The sequence below is a fragment of the Candoia aspera genome, chromosome 2, assembly GCF_035149785.1.
Source record: "Candoia aspera isolate rCanAsp1 chromosome 2, rCanAsp1.hap2, whole genome shotgun sequence".
NCBI lineage: Eukaryota > Metazoa > Chordata > Lepidosauria > Squamata > Boidae > Candoia > Candoia aspera.
In genome coordinates, this window is record NC_086154.1 from 40,320,237 (window position 1) to 40,342,108 (window position 21,872).

The window sequence follows — 21,872 nt, forward strand, 5'->3', positions numbered from 1 at the left end:
GACGCTCTAGGCGTCTCTTCACCCTCTTCAAAACCCGCAGTTCCTCCGTAAACCACGGGGAGTGCTGGGTTCGAGTGGGCAAGAGAGGCTGCACAGGTAGCCAATGAAGCAATTCTAAAAGTGGTAATGCAGAATAAATGCAAAATGAAGTGGAATTCCCATGATTTGGAAGCCTAAGGCATTTGCATTTATTGCACCCTTATCACACTCTCACATTCAATCTGTAATCAACTACTGTACCATGATCTTTCTTGAGATACTATTACCAAGTAAGCTGTTTCTCATCATATACCTTTTCATTTGATTTGTTTCTTCAATGAAGAAATTTGCATTAGATTCTGTTAAATTTCCTCCTATTTCTTTGTCTATCTCTAACTCAACAACATTTGGAATTTTATTTCCATTTTCCAGGGCATGAGCTATCCTAACTTAGTTTTATCTGCAAATTACCTATGTCTTCTCTTCATCTCTTCATCCAAATAATTAATAAAAATATTGAAAACTACAGAACCCAGATCTGAATCTTGTGGCACCCCTCCTCTTCCCATTATATAAACAGCATTGGAAAAACAAAGGAACTAGGGAGCAAAGGAAGAACAAATCCTTTTAAATCTGTATCATTTCCATGGTTCTAATCCGTCACACTTGAAAAGATGTATTATTCCAGGTGTGAAAGTGTTACATTTATCTAACATCCGTTTTATTATCTTTTTGAAATATGAACACAATCCAGGAGGCAGGACTTTTCCAAGACAAGATTTTCCACCAATTTAAATGCAGGAAGACACATAACACAGAGATGCTTGCACATACATATAAAGGTAATTTCAATGAAAAGCATACAGTTACTATCTGCTATATTTGATTGAAGTATCAAACTATTTCCACATCATTTCCCAGAAGTTACTTCTGGGAAGCACCATCCCCTGGTATATGACAGAGGCCAGAGCGTGCCCCCATTGTGTCCAATTTTTGCTAATATAGCATAGCTTCACAAATTGTTTCCTGAACCAAATATACTATAGTTTTGGTACTATTAATGTCTCATCAAGACTGTGACACAAATCCCTTGGCTGATATTGTGAGATTCCTTTCCATCCGCTTAACTTAATTGTGAGATCCCTTTCCATCCAGAGTCCCTCCTGGTAGGGGGAGATGGGCGGTGATAAAAATTTGATAAATAAATAAATAAGTAAAAATAAAACTGTAAAGGCAATAACATACCATGATGGTTTGAATATTTAAGATAATAAAAGGCTAATCTTTTGTACACAGGAACAGTTACATTTTGTCATGGAACACACAAGTAAACAGAGTATGGACCTTCACCTCTGAATTGATGCCTTTCCTCCACTGTGCTTTTTTCCCCAATAGCACTGCATAAAGAGTGAAAGACATTTAGCTGTTTCTAAAATTATGTCACATAATACATTGCCATGCTGCAAAGTCCTGACTTCTATGATAATGTAAGTATCAATAGGCAGGACTTCTTATATCCTTGAGGAAAACAACTTGAAAGATTGCATGACAGCAAATCAAAAGCAACAGTCATATTGAACTCTTATTCACAATAGAATGATATTTATTTATTTATTTTTTTCAAATTTCTATCACCGCCCATCTCTCCCAAAAAGGGGACTCTGGGAGGTTTACAATAAAATCACAATTAAAACATATAAATTACAATATAAATAGATCAGTAAAAAGATAAAATAGATATAAACTTTAAAATCCAAGCCGCGCAGATCTTGTTTGTTGGGGAGAGATCAATGATCCTCCCAGAGTCTCTAGAGTGGATGATTGCCCTACCCCTTTTTTTGCATTTTTGGAGTCGATGGACAAAATGGCTGCTTTGGAAATGTTTAAACTCCTGGAACCCTCCCAAAACAGGCCTTAGACCCCACAAAGGGTCTCATGATATGCCAAAGCTGAGACAGCCTTTGAACTCAAATTGAGCACCCCTGCTCAAAGGGGATAGTTCCTCTTCAAGATTAGTAAGTGGTTAAGAACAAGAGCCTTGAGAACACGCATAAATTAATAGTTCTCATGGTGATGGGAGGGAACCTGGGGGGACTTCTAAAGATCCCTGCTGTGATTGGTGTTTTCTCCCTTGTTTATAAATTTTCTGAAATTAGAAAGAGCAGTGAGCTGGTAATGTTTAAGAGCACAAATTCATAGTACTGAAAATCCAACCAGATAAAAGAGCACTAAAAGGGTCTCTCCACAAACTTTGAAAATGGCAACTGTTGTTCAGACAAAGTGTAAACTAGTACACACAGGGGCAAAAAGTAAACATCACATATATAACAATGAGGTTGACTAACCTGGAAATATCTTTGTATAATAGTGGATAGCTATGTAACATCAAATAACAAAATGAGCCACTTTTCTACACAATGAATGTATTTTATTTTTATAGAATTCTACTTAAATGATACTGTTTACTGCGCTAGATAATTTAGGAGTCTAAAAGTCTGCATATATCTTGCTTATGACCTTTGCCAAATGACATTCCCTAAACTAGACACTACTAGTCATTGCTCAGAATATAAAATGCAATAAAATTGGTATGTATTAAGTATGACAATCATAAAAGCCATTTCAATTAGAAGCTATTTTGTTCCGTTATTAATAATGAATAGTTAAAAACACGATGTTTTGGAAGAGCTCCCAGTTTCATCCATTTTGACTTTCAAGCCTTATGGAAATAACTAGATAATGAACTCAATCTGCAAGTAATAGTAGGGTTCGCAGTGAAGGATCTGGATCGGCTGTCAGTTGTTTTCTGGGCCCAGCCGAAGGTGCTAGTATTATTCTTTAAAATGGCAAAATATGGTCTAGATGGATTCACAGTAGATTAAACAACCACATTTCAAATGGAGGCTGGATAATAATCTTTTAGAGGTGCTCTTGTGGATTCTGAATAGAGCAGACAGTTGGACTAGGCGGCCTCTATGATCCTTCCAGTTCTATATTCTATGACATCACTATGCCAAATCCTTTCACTTTTACGAGACTATCTGAATTATCCCAAATCTAGATCTGTATTCTTGGCATTCACTGTACTTGAAAAATATGACCTAACATTTATTCAAGGAGTAACTAATACAATTCTATTATATTAGGAGTTCAATTTTAGTCCCAGAGGAAATTGCCCCAAATTCCATCTGCTGGTTGTATTAGTGATTTTTTCTTCGTCCTCATTCTCCACTCCATTTTGCCATACTAAGCAAGATTCTTTTAATGCTAGAAAGGTAGAACCATGAACATATGTAAATTATTAAATGTAAATAATGAGATTTTCCAGGAAAAATCCTGAAGTTTCTCCAATCAGCTTAGCATTCATGGCATGCTCACAGTAAGAAAAGTCCTTAAAACTGGTTATCTGACACAACAACGTGACGTTCTTTAAACCCTACGAAAGGTAAAATCTCCTTTGAGTCAAGCTTGACTGCTGGTGTCTTTATGGACATGACCATGTAGGGTTTTGGGGAACAAAAATGATTTCTTCCAGGATGTTTTTTCAACGCCCAGTCTAGCCTGTAGCCCTGGTATCTCCCAATGGTCTCTATACGTACTGTCTAGAACTAGCCCTCCTTGGCTTCCCAGCCCAAACAAGCCAAACTCTTTTAAGTTGCTGGAACTGTGCAGACCACTATAATCATGAGGAGGCTGACTTGTGCAATACACCACTGCACATAGACTTGTTCTGTGTGGTGCCTGGCCATCTCTACATTGTTCACCTGCTTGCTGTTAATAAACTTCCCTGGTGATAATCTGTAATGCTCAAGTCATGCTGTGTGGCTGTTTTGTACAGAGAGTTCGGTGTATTGAACAGATTTCAGAGGCAGGTGATTTCAGTAGGTATGCATACAGAAGCAGCTGCAAAGCTTTCAGGTATAACTATTTCACCAAACAGAAAAATTACCTATTATTTCAAGTGCTAATATTTCATTACAGAAACATACTTGAAATACAAGTATGTGAGCAGTGAAAATGCTCATGAGGAAAGTTCTTTTTGAAGAAGACACGAAAACTACAGTCTGCTTTCTTGATCTGTCCCCCAAGTATAGTTGTGGGTTAACCTCTTTGTTTCCCCGACTCCCTTGTAACTTAAACTGCTCCATTGCAGTTCTGATATAAGCAGAGATTATTTTTTAATCAAACACCAAGTTAAATATTTGTTTTTCAAGAATTTTTGGAAACACAGCTTCAGGACAGCTCAATATGGCTTACTAGATATGCATGACAATACAAAACGTCCTTATATATCTACTCCCAGAGTAAACTCAGTTCATGAGACAGAAAGCTGGGCCCCATCAGTATGCAGTAAGGATCAGATAACTATTATAGTGAGACTGCCAGCAAAAAGAAACACACATATAGACAAAGAGCTAGGGACAGCTTTTGAAACAACTACAGGATCATTCTATAGGTACATAGGAATGGCCCTGCTGGAGTAAGCCAAGGAACATTTTAGTGCAGCATGTGCTTCTTAGAGTGGCTAACACAATGCCTTTATGATGCTCACAAGTAGGGGATGGGGATGTACCCCTCAACACATCTCTATATCTAATACACCTGACCCCTCAACATACCTCTATATCTAATACCTCTGGTATTAGAAGGAATCCTCACCCCAAACTGGAGGTAACATGGAGTCTTTAAAACAAATAGACTTGTCCTCCATGAATTTATCTAGTTTTTTTTAAAGCCATTCAAGTTAATGGCCATGGTTATTTTATATATTTATTTATTTATCAAATTTGTCACCACCCATCTCCTCCCACCAGAGGGACCCTGGGCAGTTTACAACAAAGTAATCAATAAAACAATAAACATACAATAAATTACAATATATAAAAATACAGTGCATAAATAGAAAATAAATATAAGTAAAAATAAAGTCCAGATGGCAATGATCTAATTCAGTCCTTGTGTGGGACAAGCACTTTAGGGCACTAGCCATCCCCAGGCATGATAATTCCCCTCCCTGCCCCAAGCCAGGTGGCAGAGCCAGGTCTTCAGATGCCTCTGGAAGGCCAGGAGAGATGGGCCCAAGCTCACTTCCAGAGGCAGGATGTTCCAGAGGGCGGGAGCTACTGCAGAGAAGGCCCGCCTCCTGGACCCCGCCAGATGGAATTCTCTTACCAACGAGGTCTGCAACATACCCTCTCTGTGTGATTGGCTGGGACGGGTTGATGTTATAGGGATGAGACGGTCCCTCAGGTAGCCTGGCCCCAAGCCATGTAGGGCTTTAAAGGTGATAACCAACACCTTGAATTGGACCCGGAAGCAAACTGGTACGCACTGCAGCTCGCACAGCAAAGGTATTACACGTGCCCTTCTAGGGGCACCAAAGATAGCCTGTGCAGCTGCATTCTGGATCAGCTGTAGCTTCCGGATACTCTTCAAGGGTAGCACCATGCAGAGCACGTTGCAATAGTCTATATGGGAGATAGCAAGGGCACGAGTGACTGTTCGAAGGGCCTCCTGATCCAGGAAAGGGCGCAACTGGTACACAACACGAAGCTGCGCAAAGGCCCTCCTGGCCACAGCTGCCACCTGCTCTTCGAGCAGGAGTCGTGAGTCCAGGAGGCCACCAGATTATGCACCAGGTCTGTCGGGGGCAGTGCCACCCCATCCAAGACCAAAGATGACAAAGTCCTGGATACAGAAGAGCCATTAACCTACAGCCACTCTGTCTTACCAGGGGTCACCTGAAGCCTGTCGTTCCCCATCCAACAGCCCGCAGGCACCGAGAGAGGGCAGTCACAGCATCACTTACCTCACCCGGGATAGAGATGTATAATTGAGTATCATCAGCATATTGATGATACCTCATCCCATGGTGACGGATGATCTTGCCCAGTGGTTTTATGTAGATGTTGAAGAGGAGCGGAGAGAGAACTGAACCCTGTGGCACCCCACAAATTATGTCTTGTGGTGTTCTATCTTAGGGCAAGTGTTGTTCGTGCAGCTCTATTAGTTCAGATATCAGTCCAACAGGAAGGGGATGTAGGAGGAGGGGCCAAGTCATTTCGAAGTCTTAAAACCAGTTAGCACTTATAGAAATGGAGCAAAAAGGGAAGCATATCCAGGTCATAATTTCAGGATCAGAATTGAAATAGACAAAAGCGTGAAGTGGTTAGGTTGAAACTTGTTTTGAACAACCTGCATGGGAACCTAGGCTCTTATTTATACTTAAGTGCCCAAAGTCACCCAGCCCATATGATCTTAATTATTCTCCAGCTGGAACTTGCCTAGCACCTAGGAATTACTTGGCTTTCACCACTTTGAGTAGTTGGGTAACATCTGCAAATTTGACCAGCTCATTGCTTACCTCCAAGTAAAGATAATTTATAAATGAGTTACAAAGTGTCTGACCAAAGAAACTTGAGAGTCTTGATTTCTTACTTTCTCTACTGAGAAACTTGCTCATTTGTTCCTATGCTTTGCTTTGATTTTCAACTGGTTAATTGAAAAATAGAAGAAATATAGAAAGACAACCCCTTTTATCCCATAACCTCTAAGTTTATTTGAAATCCTTTGTCAAAGGAACTTTGTGGAAATTTAGGACCTTTGTATGAAAATCCAAATATACAATCTTGACCAGATACCCTCATTTTGATGCCTACTGAAACTCTCAAATAACTGTGTAAGGTTGGTGAGATAGGATTTACCCTCGTAACCATGCTGATTCTTTTTCAGCTAAGCTTGTTCCTCTATGCCAGTTTGTCTCAAGGTTTAAGGTATATGGACTTCCACTCCCAGAATTGGAGTGCTGGCTGGGGATTCTGGGAGTGGAAGTTGCGAAGTTTGAGAAACACTGCTCTATGCGTTTAGCCATTTTTTCTTTGATATTTATTCCACACAATTTGCCTAGAACAGTTGTTAAGCCAACCAAAACAATTTTTCCAGATCTCCTCTTGGTATCTCTTTAAAAAATTCCACTCCTGTGACACTGAGTTAAATATTTGTGCTAGAAGATCCACAATTTCACTTCTGAGTAGGTGAAATTGGGTGGATACCATTTGTTAGTATGTAGTCTTTCGAAATGTCCTCATTACCACAATTCATTTTAGTTGTTTGGAATACCTACCTGATAAAGCCAATACAGACTCAAAATCTGTACCTTCTGTGGAAAACTCAAATTCATTCAGTTACTCTGCAGTGTCCCTATTCTCCTTGAGCAATCCTTTCATTATTTTTTGGTATGTAATCTAATACCCAATGGCTTTCATGCTTCAAATACATTTTAAAATGTTGCTATTGTTTCCCTTAACGCTTTTGCCATAATGCTCAACTTCATTTTCTGCATTTTGTATGAATACCCTACAGTTTTTCCTCCAAAGTCCAGACTTTTTCTTGTTCTCCTTAAGACTGGCTTTTCATTCCCTGAAGGAAACTTTCTCAACTTCAATTTTGCAGTTTCCTGAACACTACTGACCTCTTCCTGGACTTGATGAAACAAGCAACATTTCTGAGAATACTACCATGATGGCTCTGGACCTGCTACCTAGCAGCTCATATTTGGCTTTCAGGAGAGGCCATCTACATTCTGTAATGTCATTGGTGCCAACATGGGCCAGGACTGCTACCACCTTCCCAACACTATCCAACAAATTATCTTGATGGTGTATGATGTCTGCAACCTTTGTACTAGACAGGCTATGCACCATGTGAGTTACACATCCTTCACAAACCCATCTCTATGTTTCTAATAACCAATCTGGCCACAACCAAAAGCCATTCACCTACTGGAGGAGGATCTTCAGTGTGAAAGGATGTGAGTTCACCACTCCAAAATTGAATCCTTCTACAGTAATGTCTCCCTTATTCTCATAATGGGATATTTCTTCCCCAGAACCCTTGGCAATCCTGGGAGTGAGACAAAGCTATCGCACAGCTATCCCCTTCATACTTCTCCGGCTCTCTAAACATCTCCATGTTATCTACCTTGGTTTCAAGGGAATAGACATACTGCATTAAGCTAATTGTAGCAAGCAGAAGCCCAACAAGCTCCTGTCCAACAGGCAGAGTAATTCATTAAACCAAGCAACAATGGAAAGAGCAATCTCACTTGCTGGCTTCCTAACCCAATACTAGTTATGGTTGGTAACCTTTTCTCTTGATGTTATTTGAGGTTTAGAGGCCTGGCTTCCTCACATGGTAGCTAAACTCATCTAAACATTTCAGTCAATGGAGGTGGGAGATTCTCATCCACTCTCCTCCCTCACAAAATTCCCCCATTCCTGTTTCCTCACTCAGGTTGCAAACTCCCAACTTTCTCTCCTCTTTTTAAAGAATGCTGGTTGGGACCATGCTGTTGGCTGAGGAATGTGGCTCTACCATTAATAATTTGATTATTAATTTAATTTAATTTAATTCAGGCATTGCACGACTCCAACTGGGCAGTCAGCTGCAGTTATAAGCCCTTCTTCCTGTGTGCTGTACAAGCAAGCATTTACTCTATTCAACCAGAAAAAACACAAATCACTTCCTCTAATTAACCAAATAACCTTCCTTAACTACATCTGATCGGCTCCATAAACTCATCAGCTCCCTTGCAAAACTCTCTTGCTCTGTTTGGAAACTTCCAATGACCTCTCCTTTTGTAAAGGATACAGCTGCTTTAATGCTTTAAGAAAAACTATGTTACTTTGCACTGTCTTCATACAAATATTTAAAGACTATGTTAATGATCACATCTCTCACTACCGATGTTGCCCAAGATGTGATCACAAGCCTATTACCCCTAATTAGTGAACAATCCCCATGCATAGCCTAGTTAACACAATTTCTCCTATTTCAGTAAGATTACTTCACTGTTAACTCCCAGTAAATGATCTTACTGAAATTGAGGAAATTGTGTTAACAGAATTTTGAAGAATGGGTTAGTATTTATAAGGTTCAGTCTCACAGATTCTAAGAATGTGGAATTGCTTCCAAGAAAAGAGTTCAGAACAGTGCTGGGGAACATTTAACTTCCAAAAATAGTTGAACTACAACTCCCAGCATCCTTCACTACAGTATTTGCCATGCTAGAAGGGGCTGTTAGGAGTTGTAGTTCAGTAACATCAGGTGAGTTTTCATTGCTTATCCAAATATTTTTTCACTTGCATGCTTTTGCATTCTATTATTATGAGGATAAAGATTTCATCCTTTCAGTGATCATTTTTATGCTCATTGCTTAACTATTTCAAAAATGCTGATGACCTCTGAAAGGGGTCATACTGAATGCCTGTTCATTCACAATACCCTAAGGCTTCCCCACACTGTCTGCAGAGAGTGCATTTTGACCTAAATGCTGTGATCAGCAGCTGATCATTGCATTTTACACAAAAAGACAGCCTTTCCAACGATTTTGTGAAACAGATGGAGAACAAGGCTTGATATTATTTTTCTAACAAAACCTTACTTGGTTATAAAGATGCACGGAATCCAAGATCCTTATAAATATGTGTGTATGTGAATGATACGTTCTTATTGTTATATTATTCATAATTAGAATTTATCTTGAGTCTCTTTTAATTAGTAATTTAAAAAAAACACTGAACTGTTTTCTGGAGTGAAAAATGGATTTAATTTGCTTAATAGCCCCACCTTTTCTTTTTAAAGCATCTTAAGAACAAACAATGCAAAGTATTTCCACAGCAAAATCTCTTAAGAACAACTCCTTTGTTCTTCCTTCTGCTGAAAGCCATGCCTAATACTCTGAACCGAGAGCTACCATTCCAGGTAGATTTTCTGGTTACCAGTGAAATTTACCCTAATCCAGAGTCTCTACATGTTCTAATCCATCTTGCCATTTCATCAGATCATATTATGTTATGATAATAAGAGTCCTGTTTCCTTTATGCTACAGAGGCACATTAGATGTTAAACCCAAAGAAAGAAGCAGCAGATTCCCAGAATCCATTGTTCTAATTTGAGAGAGAGAAAACCCCTATGTCTGCTGACAGAAAATTTATTTTAAAAACCTTTGTTCTGTTGGCAAAAGGAACAAAAGGCAGAGCTCCTTTCTCTCAAACAGACCCCCGCCCACTTCTGTCTAAGCAGAGGTTTCACTGTTCTATAGTAGAAAAGTGATAAAATGTAGATAGCTCCACACCTCCTGATGGCAGAAGCAACCTACCTTTGACAGCTGCCTCCTGAGGCTGAAACGCTGGACCATGGTCACCTTGTTTCTTCAGACAAAGCAATTCAAAAGGGGGAATTGTGGGAGGAAGCAGGGAAGAAGAAAGAAAAGAAACTGACAGCTGTCTAAGATGGTGTCAAACAATGCATGCTGCAGGCTGCCACAGACAACTCCGAGGGGATCCCTCCCAGTCTTAAAACTTCAAATCAGTTCATTGTTCTTCTAAGAGAGCTTGTGAAACAGGCAAGCAGAGAGAGCAGAGGAGGAGGAGGGGCAGAATCCTGAAGCGGTTCACCCCGTGCCAAGCTTTTCAGTACTTCCTGCATGTCAGCTGAGAGGGGACCTGACAGATGGACCACTCCTCTCTCTCGATTCATTAGCGGAATGCTGGTACAGACCCACCTGAGCCTTGAAAGGGACAGAGTCCCTGCTCTAGTTAAGGCAGGGTGGGGTTTAGCAAACATGCGCCTGAAAGACCGGTCAGAAGGAACCAAACCTTCTTCACAAAGATTTCAGCAGCATTCATTCCCTCTTGTAGGTGCCAGATTTATACAACACACATACTCACACCTATGTTTGAAAAAGCCACCTAATTTACTTAAACCTCCAAGAAAGGGCGGGGGAGGAATGTTTAGCAATGGGTTGGAGGATGCCACAGGCACAGCAGCTGCAGGGTACTGCCCAGGATTACTATCATTTCCTTTCTACTCATACAGAGCAGCCTCTGCTAGAGTCATCACCTGTTAGGACTGCACATATTACAACAATGACATCAACTCTGCTGGACTTCTAAAGCAAACTAGAAGTGCTTGCTGTACCAAAGCTGGCACATTATTAATAACTGAGTACTAACCAAAGTGCAGACATTCCCACCCCAGATGAAAAAATTAAGAATATTGTACCCTTGCTTGGTTTAAAACTTCTCTTTCAACTTTGATGATAGATAACCAAAATCTTGGTTTGGAAATAGAATTAAGGATGGAACTTGGACCATTCAGGCCCTGAAACCTTTCCCTTAAGGGACATCATGTGGGGGCAGAAAATTAGAACCACCTACACGTAAATGCCAAGTTGCTAGTCTAGAAGTTGTTTTGGAAAAGACAAGCAAAAGAAAAGGAAAGCAGATATATTGTTAATTATTACACACCTTCACAAGACATCCAAAATTGTCTCTGATTCAAGTAAGAAACATATTTATATTACAGCCAGTTAATAGTCTCTCTCATTTAACATGTGAATATTTGCAGAGCACCCGCCTAAAGTTCTAAGGTAGTACCTAAAGTTGGGGCATTTGTTACAAGTTTGCGTAAGAGAGTACATAATGGCAGGCCCAACCACATTAAAGCCTGTAGCATTACTGCAATACAAATAAACAGTTTTCACAAAGCTGGAGAGGACAGCGCCATTAACCTATTCCTTGTCCACTTCCATCATGCTTTAAATATGAACATCCAACCCTAACACAAAGCCACCTCTTTCCTGGGATCATGTGGCTCCCCTCTGCAACTGTTCCATGATTCTAAAAGGGACATGGCTGCTTTAAAGAACTCAAGATAGGTACTATGTCTGCATCCAAGTTGGCTCCTAATCCAAAAGCAATCCACAACCATAAGACTTACGCATATTATACAAATACGGAATCTTAATTCATTGAAATATCCTTTTATATTAAAAATTCTACGAATTCATGAAAGCCAGTGTAAAATAATGCTACATAATATTCAAACATGGCTTTGTTCTTAATTGATTATGAATCCACTTTATATATAATTGTAAAGCATACCTAATATCAAAGACTGCATATCCTACCAGTGGTGGTGAATATTACCACTAATGCATCCCGAGGAACACTAATTTTGCACTTCAAGATTTTTTTTTAGATCGGAAGAAGTATACAAATGTTTTAAACAAATTAAATAAATAAAATATATGTCATATATTTCTCTTTTTTTATGGAAGCTTCTATAAATGAGAGAAGGAGAAAGTGCGTTTTTGGAAAACTTCTTTCTCCGGTGATCCTCTGTGATTCAAGAGTCCTCCAAGCCACTGGAGCACATTTTATGCTTGCCTGCTGAATTTATAGACGGAAGGAGGGATCAATAAAGATAATCTCCTTATCACAAACTTTCCACAAATGGAAAAAGACCATCAAATACAATGATCCTATCTTTGTTTTGTTTTCTGTGAACCTTTTTCTCAGCTGGGGAAGCAAATGGATATTTCCTTCCTAACCTGAAACTTGTAAGACAGGGACCAACCTTTAGAAGCAGTGGATATCGTAAAATGACACAATTGGATGTGAAAAGATTATTTTTCTTCTTCCAATTTTTGAAAAAAACTGAAATTGTGATCTTTTGTCATGTTCTATCTCAACTGTGTATGGTTCCTCTCTTGTATTTAGGCTTCACATGAGAACAATGAGATATTCTGGGATTCCCATTTTCCTAAGGATATTCCACAGCTTGACATCATCAACACAACTACAGATAGTCCTCGCCTAGTGACCATTTGAAGTTATGGTGCTGTTAAAAAATTGTTTTGCAACCAGTTCTTGCATAGACTACCGTCACAGCATCCCACAGTCATGTGATCGCCATTCACATGCTTTGCAACCAGCTTTTGACAAGCAGAATTAATAGAGAAGACAGAAGTAAAATCGCAAATTGCGTTACACAATGTCTTGCTTAATGACTGCAGCACTTAGCAATGGAGTTGCTGGTTCCAAACGTGGTTGCTAAGCAAGGACTACCTGTAACAGCCTTTTTATTGGCTTCTTTTTTGTATTCTTTGGCTTTCCAATTATCTAATGTGCATCAGCAATAATGTCTCTTTTCCTTGGCTTTTTCTAAAGGCAGCCTGAATATCTGGCATCTTCTTTCCAAGCAGGGCTCTAATCTGTTTAGGAAGATTCCAAGCATTATACTGCTAGCACATGAAATTAAGGATATTGTGTGATAATTTGCACATAGTCTCTTTTCTTTGGTATTGGTATGTAGGCTGTCCTCTTCCAATCTGTTGACCACTATGTTGTTCTCTAGATTTGCTGGCATAGTTTGGTTAGAACCTTTACTGATTCTTCTTCTGTTGCTTGCCATATTTCTGTAATATTCCATCAATTCCTGTAGCCTTCTGACTTCGTAATGATTGCAGTACTGATTGCTAGCAGACCTTGCTGTTGATATCTTGATATTTCTACTGTACGGAGTTTCCATATTTATTTGGTTTTCTTTGAATCAGTTACTAGCTGTCCATTGACATCCTTTAGAATAATAAATCAAGGTTGGAAACTCCTTCTGTCTTCAAAGATCTTTCAGAAGACTTTTCTTGTTTTTATTTGTCTGCTTCCATCTTCAATGCCCTTACAAATATTGTTGTAATATGCTTGTTGTCTCTTCTAACAGCTCTCTGATATTCTTTATTAAGTTCCTTCTTGCATTGTACCCACATCCTGCCCTTGCTACTTCCTTCCTGACTATGAAAGCAATGCCACTTCTTTGTTTTTTGTGTCCTGAGTATTAAACAGTATGATCTTCTATCAGCCTGGTGAGCCTTGTCTACTCAAGACAAGCAACACACCCAGAAGTAATAGCTCTACCTTATTGTAAGGTTACGTTAACAGAATATTGCAAGTATGAAAGTACATTTGTTCCCTGCCACCTTTATAGACCAAGAAACTAGGGAGGGTCCCTTCTGAGAAGTTTGCCATACCCACATTCCTGCTGTGGGCTAAGCTGCCTCTTATCCAACCACTGCCATGGCTGTGGCTCTTTCCCCTCTCTCCAAAGGTCATTCCCACATACCATTACACCTTCTGACTGAAAGTGTTCAACCCCAGTCCATTTCAATTTACTAATGGCAATGTGCAGTTGATTCATTTCATTTTTCACTGTGTTGAGCATTCAGCACAAAGCTTGTGTTGAATGTGTTGGTATTTCAGGTTGTTATGCAAGGAGCAAGTCATATAAAGGAGCCAGTTATCCATGGTAATTGAATACTTTCTTAAGTGTTTGGCAGGGTGATAAGGTCAGGCCTCATTTGGTTAAGTGTTGCATGACCTTATATGGGAAACTGAAACCATCCTGAGTTCCTTGCTTAAATTTGCATTTAAATAAGCCAGCTCTGCCAGAGCCAGAGCCAGCTCTTCTCTCCTCCTGTTTGCAGCCTCTCTTTCCTGCTCAGCACGTGTACGTGTGTATGAGCTTGTAAATATGTTTCTTTGTATTTAAGAAGCTTTTGAGCCCATCCAGCTCTGGATGAGGCAACTGTTTATGTTTTATGCTTTCTTTAAATACACTTAGTTTTGTAGAAATGCCTGGTGTGTTCTTTCTGATGTCTCGGGCCAAATGCCTTCGAGCACTCTGCACAACTGCCAACAGAATGCTCAATATGAAGAGTCAAAGAGTCACTTGTGATTGGCAGCTATAGAAATTAAATAAATAAATTCTCATGTTCATGCTGCTTATGTTCGATGTTCATAACACTTTACACTTTTTAACATACATTTTAACCCTTTGATTCATCTGCAGATATGAAAGCTATACCATCACTTACTGCATATTTCTGTCAACTCCTCTGTACAAGTTCAGTTGACAATCGTTCAGTTCTAGGATTTCCTTCTCCTTTCACAGACATACAACATATCTATTTTATTTATTTCATTTATTAATTCATGCTCTAGTACTCTTCTTACATTCCAGATTGCACTATTTCTTGTGCCATTTCTGTGCCCATTTGGGACCAAAGATATTGACCTTTGCTGCCCATTATGACTTTGATCTATCACATAATCATTTTAACAATATAAAGCATTTTTGAGGTTATCACTTTAGCTGTACCTATGCCACGTAAGCATTCCCTGCTAGCATTAACAACAGCACAAGTCAGTTTGGGCACTATGTGGCCAGTAAAGCCCAAACATATCCATGCTATTCTAGGAAGGCTCAAATCACTAATTAGAGACTACATACTACAACATACTGTTGCCAGCTACCAGTCCATAGGTTATGTAGTACGAACACACACTATAGATGCTCAATTAAAGAAAGCTTCAGTAATTCATACTATATGTTTTAAAATAGTAAAAGGACCATTTAAAATAGTAAAGGAATATCTTTGAATAAAAACATTTATTTTGGTTTTAGACATTTATATAAATGTTGCAGCAGGTACCATCATAATGGCATTGAACATTTTCTATGTAGAGAGAGAGACTGACAGATGTATATAGTACATACACACATACATAAACTGAAGATGGTTTATACCAAGAGCTAGTATTTCAAAAAACTTTTAAATCAATAAGCTAAAAAATTAAATCAGTAGCAAGAACTGCTGGTTAGGAAAAAACTTTAATTCTCACACAAATAAATTGTACCCTCTTAACTCTTAAATGAATCTTTAGAAAATCATAATTCAACCTTTTGAATTAAACCTTTTTTCAAAAATTAGGTTAATTTTTTTAAAATGAAACTCTTAAAAGAGTCATTAGTAAATCATAATTCAACCTTTTGAATTAAACATTTTTTAAAAATTAGGTGAAATTCCAGAACACATTAATAAAAAATACCATAATTTATTAAGATACATTCTTACACCTCCTGCAAGGATAAATTGCACAACACTGGAAAAAAGATATAGTACCAACAATATCAGACTGGGCACAATATCAGAGAATACACAGCAATGGCAAAAACTAACAGTATACACACCCACCCACACACAAATTTTAACTAAATTTAAGCAGGAATGGCTTCCATATATATTACATATTATGCAGCAAGGTAAAAACAAAAATTTAGAGTATGGTTTTTAAAGCTTACACCAACAGGTACTCCAAATCAGTTGGCGCACAAAAACGGGTGAAATCAGAAATTAAATATTTACCTACTGTATATTACTTTAAGGGTTGTTTCCCCCTCTTTTCACTTGCCTTTTTAAATATTTATAAACAATAATATAGTGGAGTTTTGGTATGCCATAAAAACAATATACTCTGTTTGGTACCTTTTACTAATGTTACATTGATTAATAATTGTATAACTTTAGTAATTACTAGTTCATCCATAGATACTTTTGAAACACACCTTTATTTAAAATTTTGTTGTTTATTCGTTTAGTCGCTTCCGACTCTTCGTGACTTCATGGACCAGCCCACGCCAGAGCTTCCTGTCGGTCATCAACACCCCCAGCTCCCCCAGGGACGAATCCGTCACCTCTAGAATATCATCCATCCACCTTGCCCTTGGTCGGCCCCTCTTCCTTTGCCTTCCACTCTCCCTAGCATCAGCATCTTCTCCAGGGTGTCCTGTCTTTTCATTATGTGGCCAAAGTATTTCAGTTTTGCCTTTAATATCGTTCCCTTAAGTGAGCAGTCTGGCTTGATTTCCTGGAGGATGGACTGGTTTGATCTTCTTGCAGTCCAAGGCACTCTCAGAAGTTTCCTCCAACACCCCAGTTCAAAAGCATCGACCTTCCTTCTCTCAGCCTTCCTTATGGTCCAGCTCTCGCAGCCATATGTTACTACCGGGAACACCATTGCTTTAACTATGCGGACCTTTGTTGTCAGTGTGATGTCTCTGCTCTTAACTATTTTATTGAGATTTGTCATTGCTCTTCTCCCAAGGATTAAGCGTCTTCTGATTTCCTGACTGCAGTCAGCATCTGCAGTAATCTTCGCACCTAGAAATACAAAGTCTTTCACTGCTTCTACATTTTCTCCCTCTATTTGCCAGTTATCAATCAAGCTGGTTGCCATAATCTTGGTTTTTTTGAGGTTTAGCTGCAAGCCAGCTTTTGCACTTTCTTCTTTCACCTTCGGCTCCTCAGTTCCTCTTCGCTTTCAGCCATCAAAGTGGTATCATCTGCATATCTGAGATTGTTAATGTTTCCTCCAGCAATTTACTCCAGCCTTGGATTCCTCAAGGCCAGCATGTCACATGATGTGTTCTGCATAAAAGTTGAATAGGTAGGGTGAGAGTATACAGCCCTGCCGTACTCCTTCCCCAATCTTAAACCAGTCCGTTGTTCCGTGGTCTGTTCTTATTGTTGCTACTTGGTTGTTATACAGATTCTTCAGGAGGCAGACAAGATGACTTGGTATCCCCATACCACTAAGAACTTGCCACAATTTGTTATGGTCCACACAGTCAAAGGCTTTAGAATAGTCAATAAAACAGAAATAGATGTTTTTCTGAAACTCCCTGGCTTTTTCCATTATCCAGCGGATATTGGCAATTTGGTCCCCAGTTCCTCTGCCTTTTCTAAACCCAGCTTGTACATCTGGCAATTCTCGCTCCATGAGTGCTGAAGTCTACCTTGCAGGATCTTGAGCATTAACTTACTGGCATGTGAAATGAGTGCCACTGTTCGATAGTTTGAACATTCTTTAGTGTTTCCCTTTTTTGGTATGGGGATATAAGTTGATTTTTTCCAGTCTGATGGCCATTCTTGTGTTTTCCAAATTTGCTGGCATATAGCATGCATTACCTTGACAGCATCATCTTGAAAGATTTTGAACAGTTCAGCTGGGATGCCGTTGTCTCAGCTGGGATGCCGTTGTCTCCTACTGCCTTGTTATTAGCAATGCTTCTTAAGGCCCATTCAACCTCACTCCTCAGGATGTCTGGCTCTAGCTCACTGACCACACTGTCAAAGCTATCCCCGATATTGTTATCCTTCCTATACAGGTCTTCCATATATTCTTGCCACCTTTTCTTGATCTCTTCTTCTTCTGTTAGGTCCTTGCCAACTTTGTTTTTGATCATACCCATTTTGGCCTGGAATTTACCTCCGATGGTTCTAATTTTCTGGAAGAGGTCTCTTGTCCTTCCTATTTTATTGTCGTCTTCCACTTCCACGCATTGTTTGTTTAAAAATAATTCCTTATCTCTTCTGGCTAACCTCTGGAAGTTTGCATTTAATTGGGCATATCTCCCCCTATCACTGTTGCCTTTTGCTTTCCTTCGTTCTTGGGCTACTTCTAGTGTCTCAGCAGACAGCCATTTTGCCTTCTTGGTTTTCTCTTTCTTTGGGATGTATTTTGTTGCCGCCTCTTGAACAATGTTGCGAACATCTGTCCATAGTTCTTCTGGGACCCTATCTACTAAGTCCAGTCCCTTAAATCTGTTCTTCACCTCCACTGCATATTCCTTAGGAATATTAGTGAGCTCATATCTAGCTGATCTGTGGGTCTTCCCTAATCTCTTGAGTCTGATCCTAAATTGTGCAAGAAGAAGTTCGTGATCTGAACTACAGTCAGCTCCAGGTCTTGTTTTTACCGACTGTATAGATGTCCGCCACCTTTGGCTGCAAAGGATGTAGCCAATCTGGTTTCGGTGTTGTCCATCTGGTGAAGTCCATGTATAAAGCCGTCTCTTAGGTTGTTGGAAGAGAGTGTTTGTTATGCAGAGTGAATTGTCTTGGCAAAATTCTATCAGCCTATGTCCTGCTTCGTTTTGTTCTCCCAGGCCATACTTACCTGTAATTCGAGGTGTCATTTGACTGCCCACCTTAGCATTCCAGTCTCCTGTGATGAAAATAACATCTCTTTGAGGCGTGTTGTCTAGTAGGTGCTGCAGATCCTCATAGAACTGCTCTACTTCAGCTTCTTCAGCATCTGTGGTTGGGGCGTATATTTGGATCACTGTGATGTTAGATGGCTTGCCCTGAATTCAAATTGAGATCATTCTATCATTTTTTGGATTGTATCCAAGCACTGCTTTAGCCACTTGACTATTAATTATGAAGGCTACTCCATTTCTTCTGTGGTCCTCTTGTCCACAGTAGTAGATCTGGTGGTCATTTGATGTGAAGTGGCCCATTCCAGTCCATTTCAGTTCACTGACGCCCAAAATGTCTATCTTTAATCTTGACATCTCACCAATAACCACATCCAATTTGCCCTGGCTCATAGATCTTACATTCCAGGTCCCAATGGTGTGTTGATCATTAGAACATCGGATTCGCCGTTCACCACCAACACTGTCGGCCGCTAGCCGTCCTTTCGGCTTTGAGCTAGCTGCGTCATCACGTCTGGGGCTAGTTGAACTCGTCCTCTGTTCCTCCCCAGTAGCATTTTGACCATCTTCCGACCAGGGGGTCTCATCTTCCAATGGTATACCGACATATCTCTGGTTGTACCGATCCATTTAGTTTTCACGGCAAGAATACTGGGGTGGGTTGCCATTACCTTCCCCAGGGATCGCATTTAGTCTGACCTCTCTGTCATGACCTTCCCGTCTTGGGTGGCCCTTCACGGTTTAGCTCATGGCATCATTGAGGTGCTCAAGCTCCAGCACCACGACAAGGTAACGATCCTTTGCTGAAGTTATTTTAAATAAAATATGTATTTCATGTATTTATTATCAAAAAGATGATAATCACAATTTTAAGGCAGATTACTTTTAATTGTTTCAAACCATAGTTTTAACAAAAATCAATCACAAAGCTTCATTTTCTGGCTATTTTCATAATTGCTACAGCCAGCTGAAAATAGTGAAGACATTGGTGGTTACGATCTTCAGGAAGAAGCAGGTGGGAGGTGGGTATATAGAATATTGATTAGTGATTTCTGAACTCATATGTAAAATAGTACTGTAATACAGAATTGTTTAATTTGGGGACGAGAAATTTCATGCTCCAAACTAGACATTTCATGAAATCCTATGCGCAAAATGTTTCAAAATGAATGTTCTCTGTGTCCCTAGTCATTCTTGTTGCTTTTCTCTGAATCATTTCAGAGAAAATCATTTAGTCTGTCTGAATCAAAATATTAATTTGAGATACCCTGTGTATTAAATATTTGCCCAGAGATGAAGAACAGGTACTTTAAATTCCCTTCTCTGTTGGCAGAACCAAACATGTTATTATAAATGTTGGATAAACATATTGCAGCAGCTGAAGAACTCTTTATATACATACTTTTATATAAGGTTAAAGAATGCAGATAATATTTTGTTCTAACTGTTTGAGAAGGAAATTAAAATTAAGCGTTCAATTAAATTCTTGTAATAAGCAATCAAACTATGTGCTAATGAAAAAAAATTTAAAGCAACAGAAACATGATACAACTGCTGAAATTCCTCCTTTTTTTTCCCTTCAGAAAGATTTCACATATATACCATTTACATTTTGCACACAGAATTATATAGGTGAGCGAATATTTTGGCTAACATGGTATTTGAAACATACTTAGATGAAACAGCATGACTGTAATTATTCCTGGGGAACCTCCTTATTATATTGATTTCATGCAAAAAACAGTCTAAAATAGATATAAATTGGGTATTTCAAGCCATATATTAATGTCTATTACTTTTGACTTTTTATTAAACAGGAATGTTTCCAATTATATATGAATACTCCTAAGTTGCTTTTGCCATTTTAGTGACAGAGTTTGAAGTAGAAACAGCATGTATTTGAAAACAAAAATTTCAATGAATGAATATTTTAATATTAGCAATGATAACTTTACATTATGCCATAAAACTTTCATACATTGTACCTGCTCAGTTAAATTAAGGATATACTAAACAACTTGGTTAAACTCTGTTGTCACATGTATGAATCAGTATTTTATGACAGAATATTGAATACAGTTGGATTTCAAATACAGATAATCTGGCAAAATACAAATACACACCAATTACATTTCTTACAGCAAATGATCTTTCTAATACTATTCTGCATGCCTAGAGGTCATTTAATAACTCCACTCCCTGCTTTATAATAATTTTCATGGCCTACATACATCAAATCTAAGGAATGATAAATGTTATATACATTTTTTGTCAAAACAGAGACCTAAAATATTCCAGCCATGTGAATGATTTGTAACTGCCATTTTTTTGCTGTGAATTAAGGTCATATTGTGAGAAAGGGGGGATAGCGATGTTGTTTTTGCAAGGCCTACAAAAGAACAGAACTTGCTTTTTCAGTAACTTGCCAGTGAAGCTTGCTTTCTAGTAGCTAGGCTTGCTTGTCAGTATATTGAGGATGTGGGATATGTGGTTAGGGGAAACAGGAGACTGTATCTCCATAAGGGCAGGTATAAAGGAAATAAACTGCCTAACCAATGCTGAAAATACGCTCAAAACCAGTTCTAGAGAACTTTGTGGTCAGACAAGACCCTGACCTATTTACTCCAAGGGGGCTAGCTGCCTTATAAGGAAAAGAATAAATAGGGGACTGGGGGAGGTAAAAAGTGAGGAATGGGAGATATAAACAAAGGCAGGACTTCCTGCAAAATCTAAGGCGTCTCGGATAGGCTGTGAACTCCTAAGTACCTATCCAATGGGGAACAGGAGGAGGGATTCCACCAGCCAGGGGTAGAGAATAAAACTGCATGCTTTGTATGAAGGGGTGTGCCTATTTTGGCTGGGCACCTGTCCTTGCAAGAATGTTAATAAAATCTTTTTGCTGCTTCTCAAGACTTTGTCAAATTTATTCCGTGAGGGACTTTTTCCAACAACATGGAAGTAGCTGTTTACTGAAAATTTAAAAGAATCTGCACTGATAAAATTTTCTGCTAAAACAGAGACAACAATCTGAGAACAATGCAGCAACCACTGAGTTACCATGTAACAGTACATAACTATGATTTGGATTCTTGGGTGTCCAGTTTAATTTATTTCAGATATTTATGTTCACTTTAGCAAATATTCAGCAGTGCTGCTCTTAATGTCTTCTCTTTCTTAACAGCAAGATTCTATCACCACTATGGCAGTTCTAATGG

The 21,872-nt window shown here is 39.0% G+C and overlaps 1 protein-coding gene across 3 annotated transcripts in view; it reads right to left on the reverse strand.

Annotated features, from left to right (window-relative positions):
- The window catches only part of TMCC1 (transmembrane and coiled-coil domain family 1), a 137,604-nt gene that overhangs the window by 80,623 nt on the left and 35,109 nt on the right, over positions 1-21,872 (reverse strand). The window lies entirely within an intron of this gene.